The following is a 12,144-nucleotide window of genomic DNA, read 5'->3' as shown; positions in this document are numbered from 1 at the left end:
GGTTTGAAATTCAGTGCCCTCAGTTCTTGCTCATTCATGCATGCAGCATTGATCTCAGCATAACGACAAGCTCTCCTGAAGCAAGCAACACAATGAGATCACAATAAATACAACTGCATTTACCATAATAGTTAAATAATTTCTTCTCCAAATCATAAATTAATAACAAAAAAATTAAAGCCGGTGTTTACCAGTCTTGCTTGTGCTATTATGTGACCTTTCCATTTACAGAGCAAGTGTATTACATGTGAAGCATGCATATAAGTCCTGAACGATTTGGGTGCTTTATGTAATGTTAATGTTTCTTCTATGTAGTCAGATACATAATAAGGATATCCTTGAATTCAAGATGCAGCAGGTCCTGGCCTTGTTATTCGCTTGTCATGACAAAAGGTATCAGCTTTCAAACCCTTGGTTGCAGGGCTGTAAATATAGTCATAGCAGACTATGCCCTGAAGCACAAGAGACCCAGTACAGCCATATTGTATAGGTACTACTGTGCATCCAAAAAACGAAAATGCAGGATATGTACTTTGCCTATGGATTTTTACTTTTCAGGAAGTTAATAATGACAGCTTATATAGTTCCCTCATAACAGATGTGCTTTAAGGGCTGACTCACAATTTAGCTATCTGTTGCGGTGCATTAACATGCATTGCATTCATTATGAATGGGCTGCCAACACTCCATTTTATAACTTCACAATGGAAAGCACTGCAATGCACCACACATAGAGAAGGTGCATTTATGCATATAGGATGCTATTGATAAACACTCACATACTGAGTACCTTCTACTGATGGAGTCTTGGAAGGATGTCAGATGGGTGTAAGCATTTTGGGAGGTTTGACCACTCAGGTGACAAAGAGGGAAATCACCAATTACTTCTGACTTTGGTTGATGAGGCGGTAGAAGCATTGCTAATTTGCTGGGGGTATGATCCTAAGTGAACCTATGTCCACACTGTGCACATTAAAATGGAACTAAACCAACTGATTTCCTAAACAGTTACATTTAAGGTATGCAGTGAATGCAAGCTGTCACTGTTGCTTGTTCTCTCAACCACACTGTCAAGCCATCAAATGGCTGGTGTCGTAACTGATAACAGGTGCAGCACTGTGGCACTGCAGATCAGTCAGAGGCTAAGATGGCAGCTTCCTTGGCTGCAAGGCCACATGCATACTGGGCAGAAAAAAATGCTGCTTAAAAGACATTTGCCTTTTTTCAGCCTGTAAATGCACCTGTATGTTAGCCTATGCACACATAGGCATTTACAGGCAGTTTAGTAGAGGAGTGTTTACAGGCTGAAAAAAAACCCATCACCAGCGCATTTCAGGGGAGGAGCATTTGGTCAGAAAACATGCAAACATGCATAAACGCTCATAAGTGGTTAGGCAGGTTAGCACATTTGCACATTCATGCAGTCTAATGGCCAGAATAAATTAATAAAGCTCTTTTACTGTTTGTTAAGAATATTTAAATACTTTAATGACCATTAGCAAAATGGTACCTGTGTACAAGACAAATCAGGATGGAGTTTATTAGGAAGAGAGACACAGGTGAAGGGACAGGAAAAGGACACTTCCTTGCTCGGTAGAACAAGAAAAAGTGTGAACAATATAGTACGTGTAAAAAAAAGAAGAAAAACAAAAGCAAGAATGATAGAAAGGGGATTAAAGGCTTAGAAGAATTAAGAAGAATAAATAACATTGTGTGTATTGGGTGTGGGGTGGGGTGTGGGAAGGGTATAAATAAGTCATGCTACCCTGTTGTACTAATCTGCCTGTTTAATGTTCTAGATTGTGCAACTTTAGAACTGCTTAGATTTTCCATAAACATTTATGAGTCCTACAACTTAAGTGGAGAGAGAAGCTACTGAACAGCAGGAACAAGAGGTGCTTAAACTGGGACTTGGAATTGGATTTAGCTGCTAAATTTACCTTCTCCCTTTTATTGCTGGGACCAGGTCCTCTGGCACCCAAGTGAGGATGCCAAAACCAAGCTCTTTAATTTGGCTCTACAAGAAAAAAAATTTTAACTACAAATTGTAAAGGTTAGGAAAAGGAAAAAAGTATAGGGGAAAGCAGTATAAAATATGAAAACAAAAATGTAAAACCTTTATGCCAAAAGAAAAACCTGTTGCTGTCATTGCCTATAAAGTGTTAGCTGGAGCTCAGTTTAAATCTTTTTTAGTCAAGTCCATCTAAATCTGAAAGTCTAACATCACCCTCTTCCCAGACTTAGTGCAGACACAGTGCTGCTGTCCAAAAGTGTCTGCTTTACTACTTCATGCAGAATGCAGACTCCCTGAGACAGGAAGTGCGTTACTGACAAGATTACCAGGTGAAATAAATGGAAAAAGCCTAAAAAAGAAAATGAATGCAGCCACCACATTTAAGAATTGATAAGGTGCAATTTAAATGTTTATGTTTTATACCGCTTTAACCCCTATACATTTTTTTAGTTTTCCTAACCTTTACAATTTGTAGTTAAAATTTTAGTTAACCCGTAATATTTTTATTACGTCCTTCATTCTACTCTTTCAGCTTTTTTTTTTTTTGTAGCACCACATTAAAGAGCTTAGTTTAAATAACTAATGCAGCCACCACATCTAAGGTTTATAAGTTGCAATGTATTACAATTTTGTTTTTGTTCACTACACATTTTATTCGTGATTTGTTCCTTTTCGAAAGTCACTAGACTCAAGTTTCCCAAACAAAGCATTTCTTTTTGGTGCTAGAAATGAAAATTGAACAAGCTGAGATAAAAACAGTTTAAAAAATCTGCAAAAAAAAGAATGAAAATATTAATAAAATCTAATTTGGCTATTAACAACCTGATTATGTTACGTATGTGTTCCATTATATCTTCAATAACGCTTTTGTGGAAAAGAAAAAAAAAAAAAAACTAAGTAGGGATAGTCAAAGTTAATAATAAAAAAATAAAATGTTTAAAAAAGTATTAAAGATCAGTACCCAAGCTGTCAAATTGATAGAAAGCGTCCCTCCCCCGTGTAATCATGGGAGATCCATAAAAGCTGCTCGGTTTATCAGGAGCACACAGAGATCCAGATGCAGTTTGGGTCACACTGACAGGGGCACCGCTGGTTACACAGGGAGAGCATGACTGAACTGGTAGTATGTTCAACACACAGCTGGACAATGTAAACGCAGGAGAGACTTCTGCCGCAGCTGTGCTCCCGCAGGACGGCACCCAAAGTGCTCGGTCCTAGCTTGGCTCGGTCCTTTGAGGCTATTTGCTTTTTTATTACTTTCCACTTATTGTTCTTATTAAATCACCTGAATGTATTTATAATTTTGTTTGTAATCCTTGTAATCATGGTTAAATCCAATTTTTCAACCTCACAAATTGTCCAATATCCTGACTGATGTAAAATAAATTAAAGTATATGCGGGTGTTTTTTCATTTGCTTTTAGAAGCAATAGGACGATTTGTAAGATTACCAATAATATTTAAGGGGTTCACCATGTGTGGTATAATTAAAATTTTTAATTTTTTTTATTGAACAGAATCTAAAGGAATTTTATGTATAGAAAGTGATCTTTGGTGTATTCTGATCAGAATTTCAGTTAGATCAAAACAGCTGTTTGGAATCATTAAGAAATTCCCCAAATTTTAATCAAATGTAAAAAAAAAGTCAGCTACCACGCCAGACATGGAAGCACATCCTTCCAAGCGTGGTCAGTTTTCTGGCTTTGATGGGAGAACAGCTTGCCTGCCCTCCAGTGATCTCCAACTTGATCTGGTACGCCCCCCCGCACAGCCAAATCAGTGTACTGATGTTTCTGCACCCCTATCTCTCCAAGCCTCTAATGCATCTGTGAACAGAGGCCATGTGATCACTTTTACAAAATGAAAAACAAAACTTGTATTATATATATACATATATATATATATATATATATATATATATATATATATATATATATATATATATATATATATTTATTTATGCAACATTTAGCCTTTCATTTCTATTTCAAGTTGAATGGGTCGTTTTACATGCATTTTCCCCACAAAATGGGTACAGAGCAGAAAACAAATTACTGTGAAGAAAATAACATCTATATAAAGCTTTAAGCTTATGGTAGCTATACATATTGAGGAGGAAAAACAATTGTAGATGTAATTTGTACACAGAGATGCATGTCCTAGACTTGCACATGGCATTATTTGCTTGGAGTAGTCCCTCATGTGTGGTCTAATTTGGAAACAAAGAATATGAGCATATAAATGACGCTGTGAATGCGAAGAGGAACACTAAGCAAATCTAAGGTTGGCAGGAGCTGTGGGATCTCTAGCTTTGCCCCCTGCTTAGAAATCAGTACAGAGTGAAATTACTGTGATATTTAACTCCTTGAAAACATGATGCTTCTACCTGACTGGTCTTCTATTGTACCATAGAGCTGGCAAGACATACAATAGGGCTTTAACATTTGTGAATTCTTATAATTTTCATAATATTTACATCAATATGACTTCAATCAGGATCTATTTTACACACAATCCTTAAAACTAGATAATAAGAACCCCATTAAATAAAGGAGTTAAATAAAAAATTGATTGTTTATTTACGATTGAATGTGTGTGGCAAAACTTTATAAACCTTTGCTTTTAGTAACTAGCAATAATTGCAAATTAACTTTCTGATAACTGTTGATCAGACAAGCACATCGGCTTAGTGAAATTTTAGTCCATTCATCCTTACAGACCAGCTTCAACTCAGGGATGTTATTGGGCCTCCTTGCATGAACTGCCCATTTTAGGTCCTTCTACGATATTGCTTTGGGATTAGGGTCAGGACTTTGGTTTGGCCATTCCAAAGCATTCCGTTTCTTCCTCTTTAACCATTCTTTGGTAGATTAACTTGTGTCTTTAGTTTTGTTGACTTGCTGCATGAGCCACTTTCTTTTGCTCTTCAGTTTACAGATGGATACCCTGACATTTTTGGGCAGAATTTTCTGGTATAATTCAGAATTCATAGTTTCATCAATTATAACAAGCTATCCTAGTCCAAAGGCAGCAAAGCAGTCCCAAGCGTGATAACCCCACCACCATGTTTCACAGTATAAGGTTCTTATGCTTGAATGTGTTGTTTGCTTGTTGTGGAACATAACACTTTTCAGTTAAGCCCAAACATTCTATTCTGGTCTTATCTGCTTACATAGAATTCTCCCAAAATCTTTCTAACGTATCCCTGTGGTCTATAGAAAACTGTGGATGGGCAGCAATGTTCTTTTGGGATACAGTGAGGGAAAAAGTATTTGAGCCCTGCTGATTTTGTATGTTTGCCCAGTGACAAAGAAAATGATCAGTCTATGATTTAAATAGTAGGTTTATTTTAACAGTGAGAGACAGAATAACAACAAAAATATACAAAAGCAGGCAGCAAGGAACACACTCCCAATAACAAATGTGCAAAAGTAAAATCGAAATTGCTGCACTAATATAGCCGTGAAATACTAAACAACATAAATCATTAACCACATTTTCACATCTCTCCTTAATGTGTAAATCACCAAAATTTATAATAATCAGTGGGTAAAACAATGTAATTTCTCAAAGAAAGTCTAAATGTAGTGGATCCAGTGCTTCAGTGCAGTCAAGTGAAATTCACAGTGCTTCCCCATTAGATATGCACTCACCTCATGATGTGTGACCTCACACTTAAGTTCGGTCAAAAACAGCCTTTTAGTCACCTTGGACTCGTTAAACTTGCTTTCCTCTTTTGCATCCTGTCAGTTTTTTCTCCTCCATTGCCCAGTATATGTGAAAAGAAAGGAGATCCTAATAGCGCTTATATCCTCTTGATGAAGAAGTTGCTGTTTGTTTGGAGAAAAAACTGATGGGACGCAAAGGAGGAAAGCAAGTTTAACTAGTCCACGGTGACTAAAAGGCTGTTTTTTACCGAACTTAAGTGTGAGGTCACACATCATGAGGTGAGCGCATATCTAATGGAGGAGCACTGTGGTGAATTAATATAAGCCCTTTTGAGGGCTTGCGAAGATTAAACAAGTCTTATCCTTACAGTGAATTTCACTTGACTGCACTGAAGCACTGGATCCACTACATTTGGACTTTCTTTGAGAAATTACATTGTTTTACCCACTGATTATTGATTTTTTGTGATTTACACGTTAAGAGAGATGTGAAAATTTGGTTTATGATTTATGTTTAATATTTCACGGCTATATTAGCGCAGCAATTCATTTTGAATTTATAAATTGATTTTCATTTTAATGAGTGAAATAAATATTTGATCCCCTATCAATCAGCAAGATATTTGGCTCCCAGGTGTCTTCTATACAGGTAGTGAACTGAGATTAGGAGCACTCTCTTAAAGGGAGTGCTCCTAATCTCAGCTTGTTACCTGTCCACAGAAGCAATCAATCAGATTCCAATATCTCCAATCTCTCCTCCATGGCCAAGACCAAAGAGCCATCCAAGGATGTCAGGGACAAGATTATAGACCTACATAATGCTGGAATGGTCTACAAGACCCTCGCCAAGCAGCTTGGTGAGAGGGTGACAATAGTTGGTGCGATTATTTGCAAATGGAAGAAAACACAAAATAACTGTCAATCTCCCTCAGCCTGGGACTCCATGCAAGATCTCACCTTGTGGAGTTTCAATGATCATGAGAATGGTGAGGAATCAGCCCAGAACTACACGGGAGAATCTTGTCAACAATCTCAAGGCAGCTGGGACCATAGTCACCAAGAAAACAATTAGTAACACACTATGCTAGAAGGACTGAAATCCTGCAGCGCCCGCAAGCTCCCCCTGCTCAAGAAAGCACATGTACAGGCTCGTCTGAAGTTTGCTAATGAACATCTGAATGATTCAGAGGAGAACTGGGTGAAAGTGTTGTGATCAGATGATCCCAAAATCTATCTCTTTGGTATCAACTCAACTCGCCGTGTTTGGAGGAGGAGGAATGTGGCCTATGATCCCAAGAACACCATCACCACCATCAAACATGGAGGTGGAAACATTATGCTATGAGGGTGTTTTTCTGCTAAGAGGACAGAACCACTTCACCCCATCAAAGGGACGATAAATGGGGCTATGCTCCATCAAATCTTGGGTGAGAACCTCCATCCATCAGCCAGGGCATTGAAAATGGGTCGTAGATGGGTATTCCAACATAACAATGACCCAAAACACATGGCCAAGGCAAGGAGTGGCTGAAGAAGAAACACATTAAGGTCCTGGAGTGGTCTATTCAGTCTCCAGACCTTGGTCCTATAGAAAATATATGGAGGGAGCTGAAGGTTCGAGTTACCAAATGTCAGCCTGGAAACCTTAATGACTTGGAGAGGATCTGCAAAGAGGAGTAGGACAAAATCCCTCCTGAGGTGTGTGCAAATCTAGTGGCCAACTACAAGAAATGTCTGACCTCTGTGATTGCCAACAAGGGTTTTGCCACCAAGTACTAAGTCATGTTTTGCGAAGGGGTCAAATACTTATTTCACTCATTAAAATGCAAATCAATTTATAACTTTTTTGAAATGCGTTTTTCTGGATTTTTGTTGTTGTTTTTCTGTCTCTCGCTGTTAAAATAAACCTACCATTAAAATTATAGACTGATTATTTCTTTGTCAGTGAGCAAACTTACAAAATCAGCAGGGGATCAAATACTTTTTTCCCTCACTGTAGTATTGACTTCATCCTTGCAAACTTGCCCTGCACACTATTCTGTTCTACTGCAGGTAGACTCATAAATACTAAAATTCACCAATGCCAGGGAGACCTTTCATCTCCTTGACGTTATCCTGGAGTTCCTTGTGTATTGCCACACTCTTGAAATGATGTTTGTTGGTCCACCACTCCTGAGAAGAATGGTTTTGAAATGTCTCTATTTGTATACAATAGGTATGACAGTGCACTAGTGGTGTCCAAACTTTTTTAAAATAGTTTTGCAACTTATTTTGCTCTGGTGAGCATTAATAAATGTTTTGGAGGTCCTCCAAAATCTCCTCTGTTCCAGCCATGACACATTTCCACAAATCTGTGGTAATAACGCCTTCCCGAAGGGCCTTTCAGTAGGTGTTATTGCTTGAAGGTGGAGGTGTCTTCTGGATCACTTGATCACTGTGATTGGCTCTCACAGCGGTCACTTGCTAGCTCAAACAATGACTGGGAGCTGTTGGTAACAGTCCAGTGAGTGTGTTGGAATTTTGCAGTGAGCATACTCTTATTACAGAACCTGGAAGCCCCATGGATGTATACGTACAGGGGCTGGGCATTAAAGCCCACCTGCCCTGACAAATATATGGGTTATGTGATCAGCAAGAGGTTAAAATCAGACTTTCCAATCAGGTCTGCCTGTCAGTTTCTCAGGCAGACCTGATCAGACCCTCAAGTCTCCCCTATGGAGCAATGGATGTCAGCTGTCCGCTGACACCCGCCGCCATCTGATCCAATCCTGCCCGCAAAATCCAGACAGATGGTGGTCTTATTTTCCATTCGTCTGGTGGATCGGATGAAAACAGACATGTGAAAGGGGCCTTAGATAAAAAAAAAAAACTAGATTTCTGTTTTGTGGGCACACTATATCAGCAATAACTTATTTTTGACAGTTTTCTTTATTCTTTGTACCCCCACTCTCCCAGGAATTGCCCTTAGGGGCCTAGGATGTCCTACTGGTGTGGGTTGGTCCCGTGTTGGTAAGCTTCACATATCCATTATATTTGGGGAAATATATACAGGGTGGAAATTGTATGTTATATGCTATACACCTGAAGAAGCGATCTCAAACATGTTGAAACATGTAGAGGTTGAACTGACCTAGGATGACTTCTGGATCCCTCCTTCATGGATGGATACACGTCTATGTACTCAGTTTTTTTTCAGAGAATTTAGGACATGTGTATTATATTCTCTCTCTATAGGACCTTTTTAATCTTGCTTTTGTCTTAATAAATTTTTTTTTATACATACGTGTATGTGAATCTTTGCCGTACCATGAAAGTCTATAGTTGCCTTTGATACTGTTATCCCCTCCTCCTCAAAAAAACTCCACTCTCTTGGCCTTCAAGACTCTGCTCTTTCCTGGCTCTCCTCCTACCTATCACAGTGCTCCTTCAATGTGACCTATAACTTTCCTCCTCTACACTTCCTTTTTCTGTAGCGGTACCTCAATGTTCTGTCCTCTGACCTCTTCTCTTCTCCATTTACACCTCCTTCCTTGGTCTCTTAATAAACTCCCATGGCTTCCAGTACCACCTCTATGCAGACAACACACAAATCTATCTCTCTACTCCTCACCTCACTCCTTCAGTCTCCTTTTGCATTACTAACTTACTAACTGACATTTCAACATGGATGTCCCACCACTTCCTTAAACTCAATCTTTCTAAAACCATGCCCAGAATTATTTTTCCTCCAGCCCGTGCCCCCCCTGACTTCTCCGTCAAGATCAATAATACAACCATCAGTTCCTCACCTCATGCCAAGGTACTAGGTGTAATCCTAGACTCTGACCTGTCTTTTCAGCCCCAAATCCAATCACTATCCAAATCATCCAGACTTCATCATCCCCGAAACATCTCCAAAATATGCCCCTTTCTAACCGTTGACACCACTAAGCAACTTATTCACTCCTTTATTATCTCTCGCCTTGACTATTGTAACTCCCTTCTCATTGGCCTACCTCTCCTCAAGCTATCCCCTCTTCGGCCTATCATGAATGCTGCTGCCAGACTCATCTATCTTACCAACCGTTCATTGTCCGCCACTCCTCTCTGACAATCCCTCCACTGGCTTCCCATTGGCCAACAAATAAAATTCAAAACACTAACAATAACGTACAAAGCCATTCACAATTCTGGCATTGTCCTCTCCACTCCTCCCAAGACCTTCTGCTCTCTAGCTTCCTTGTCTCCTCCTCCCATGCTCGACTCCAGGACTTCTCCAGAGCTTCTCCCATTCTCTGGAACTCGCTACCCCAATCTGTCTGGTTATCTCCTACTCTGTCAACTTTTAAGCAATCCCTGAAAACTCATCTCTTCAGGGAGGCCTCTCCTGCCTCCAACTAATAACTGAATCTTCTACTCCCCTCATCAGTTCATCCCTCACAGTCCCTACATAATAATAATAATAATAATAATAATAATAATAATAATGATGATGGATTTTTGTGGTGCTCAAGGATATAAATTACAACAATCTAAAAACAGTTTCTTCTACTGGTATAGCAATAAAAACATTGCATTAAAAGCAAAATGTTTATCTGTTCCCACAAAGCATAATCATCGCCAAATGCATGTCTCATATCCCCATATATGTATTATACCAATCTAATACACAACAGGGTTGCAAGCCACGGTGTAATAACAAATTATCCAAAGGGGGATAAAGGCAGAAAGGGCAGCCAATCCATAACTTTTTTTGCGGAGTATTCAGTTTCTTCAGGAGATGGGGGCGCAAAGGAGGCAACAGTTTGATGAATATAAAAGGGTCATAATATAAACATGATCATTTCAAATAACAATGGGACATAACCTCCATATTGATATAATTAACATTATTATACTAACCACTTCAGAGGTATCCAGCACTAACCAAACCCCACAACCAAAATTGCTTTTATTCAGAAACCGACTTAGGGATATATATACACACAATCATACAACTACTATTAAAGAGTAGGGTCTCAACAATCAACCCCCCCCCCTCAAAGAGACAGAAAAAGTCCAAAAAACATCACCTTAATATACATAATACAGAGGAACGCAGTCTTGTAAAAGCCTACCCACCTTCAAAGCACCGCCAACATTACTAACATAGATAGCTTCAGGTTACTGTATTATCTATCTACTGTAGATAGCTACAGATTACCCCAAATGGCAGTTTACATATTTTTATATTTGTGCTCTTCTCATTAGCGTTGTCCTCCTCTATTCTGTGCTCCTTCTTATCCATCTCCAGGGCACGTGGGCATACCGTGTGTAGATTTTTGGAGGTGGGGTCCCGCTAGTGCTGGATAGGGATGAGCCGAACACCCCTCGGTTCGGTTCGCACTATGGGACTCGAACGTTCGAAATCAAAAGCGCTAAATTTAAAGGCTAATTTGCATGGTATTGTCCTAAAAAGGGTTTGGGGACTTGGGGCCTGGACATGTATCAATGCAAAAAAAAGTTTTAAAAACGGCCGTTTTTTCGGGAGCAATGATTTTAATGATGCTTAAAGTGAAAAAAAAAAGTGAAATATTCCTTTAAATATCTTACCTGGGGGGTGTCTATAGTATGCCTGTAAAGTGGCGTGTGTTTCCAATGCTTAGAACAGTCCCTGCACAAAATGACATTTTTAAAGGAATAAAAGTCATTTAAAACTGCTTGCGGCTTTAATGTAATGTCGGGTCCCGGCAATATAGATGAAAATCAGTGAGACAAACGGCATGGGTATCCCTCCTCATTCCATTACCAGGCCCTTTGGGTCTTGTATGGATATTAAGGGGAACCCCGCACCCAAATTAAAAAAAAGTAAGGGGGGGGGGCCCAGGCCCTATATACTCTGAACAGCAGTATACAGGTGCAAACAAGACAGGGACTGTAGGTTTGTTGTTAAGTAGAATCTGTTTGTAATTTTCAACTGATACATTTTTAAAGTGTAGCTCCAGCCAAAAAATCTATTTTTAAGCTTTTTGGAAAACATAAGGAAGGGTTATCAGCCCTGTGACATTTGTTTTGCTGTCTGTGCACCTCTTCAGAAGATTTCACCTCACTTTCTATCCCAATGACAAATGTTTTTTTACAATTTGGGGTTTTTAGTGAAGCAAGGATTGGTGATAAAGCATCAGTGGAGAGGAAACACGTTTTTCCTAAGGGTAGATTTAATTTCACTTCCTGTTGTCTCCTTCCGTTTGCAAGTAAGAGTCGTTTGTAAGTTGGATGTTTGAAAGTAGGGGCCTGCCCTATATACTCTGCAGAAATTGCGGCCTTAGGTGTTGGTGTTGCCACAACACTGTAAGCCCTCACAGTTACTCTTGGTGGGCGCAGGAACGGGCTCTGCTGTGAAATATTAGATCAAGAATTGTAATTTCATGCCCCTGTTGAACGGGGTCAGAAAAATTGGGCCTTTGGTGGTGGTGCTGGTGTCACAACACTGTAAATCCTCACA

This window comes from Aquarana catesbeiana, linkage group LG05, assembly GCF_042186555.1.
Source record: "Aquarana catesbeiana isolate 2022-GZ linkage group LG05, ASM4218655v1, whole genome shotgun sequence".
Taxonomy (NCBI): domain Eukaryota; kingdom Metazoa; phylum Chordata; class Amphibia; order Anura; family Ranidae; genus Aquarana; species Aquarana catesbeiana.
The sequence above is the reverse complement of the archived record's forward strand: the minus strand, read 5'-3'. Positions refer to the sequence as shown.